The sequence below is a fragment of the Bison bison genome, unplaced genomic scaffold (assembly GCF_000754665.1).
Source record: "Bison bison bison isolate TAMUID 2011002044 unplaced genomic scaffold, Bison_UMD1.0 scf7180017864471, whole genome shotgun sequence".
In the NCBI taxonomy this organism is placed as follows: domain Eukaryota; kingdom Metazoa; phylum Chordata; class Mammalia; order Artiodactyla; family Bovidae; genus Bison; species Bison bison.
The window spans coordinates 14,243,824-14,245,146 of record NW_011495032.1 but is presented as its reverse complement, the minus strand read 5'-3'; positions in this window follow the sequence as shown (position 1 = coordinate 14,245,146).

The following is a 1,323-nucleotide window of genomic DNA, read 5'->3' as shown; positions in this document are numbered from 1 at the left end:
ACTGAGGCGACTTAGCAGCAGCAGCATACAATCAAAATTAAAATTAAGAATGGTGTGTCTAGTTAAAGATTTTATCACAAACTTTACCTCTTATGCAAATTTATTTTAACTTAATATTATGCTTTAAAATGTTTTACTCCTGAATTAACACAGAAAACCCCTTTCATTGATTAATCAGCAATTTAAACAATCTGAAAGTCTGGTTTTAACAATTATAATCACCATCATCATCATCATCTTTCAGTTTATTTTTGGCTATTTTCAAGAAAATATATAATTCCTAAATAAGTTTAAATTACAAACTTATTTAGAAATTTGTAAGGAAGAAATAGTGTTAGATATTTGTAAGGAAGAAAAATATACCACAAACAAAATCTTCTCAGAAAATAATGTTTAAGATAAATAAATCATTTGTTTCTTATCATACAATCAATCAAATCACTTGTTTCTTATCATACAATCAATCAAAAGGGTTAAGATTATGACAGGAAACTTCGATTAGAGGTGCACTAAGAACTACAACATCTTACAACCAAGTTCAATCCAGCAGTCAAGTTCAATCCAGCAGTCAAGTTCAAAGGTCTCTGTTTACATTTTAAAGAAAAACTTGAGGTATGTACCTGGGGAATGGTTTTTATCACAAAGTTCTAACTAGGCAAAAATTATACTATTTTGGATTATATAAGACCACACATTATAATAATCTATGGAATCTTTCAGTTCCAATGCTAAGGAACTGAAATTCTATATAAACTGAAAATTTATCTGCAGTTAAGAACAAACCTAAACTTTTTCATAGGCTTTTCACATATCTCAAAGTATCTGACACATACAGCCATACAAATAAATAAATACAAGGTGAATCAACAATTGTAATTAACTTACTTGCTACTGAAAAGTTGTTGAGGGGATAAGGTAAATCCACATCTTGGGGTTTCTCTTTATATCCTATGAATGAGCCATCTGTCTTCAAAAGGAAATATCTTGGCCTCCAGTTTTTTATATATTCTCCTCTGCAACCAGCCCAGAAAGCCAAACCACAAGCTCTACAGCCCGGAACAGTCAGAACCTGGACAGTGACTAGCCTTGTTAATTTTGCCCCTGCTTCTCGGATTAAACATTTTAAATCCCCAAGAGAAGACTGATTACATGATCTTCCCACTTTGGGTGCCAGACTGTGTACTGCCATTGTGAACTGGAGTTCATCTGCCCAAGTCATTGATTCAAGGAGGTAAGATAAAGTGTAAATTATTGAACCCACACTATGGATGAGAACCATATATAGGTAACTAATAAACAACCATGTATACCAATTTATAAATA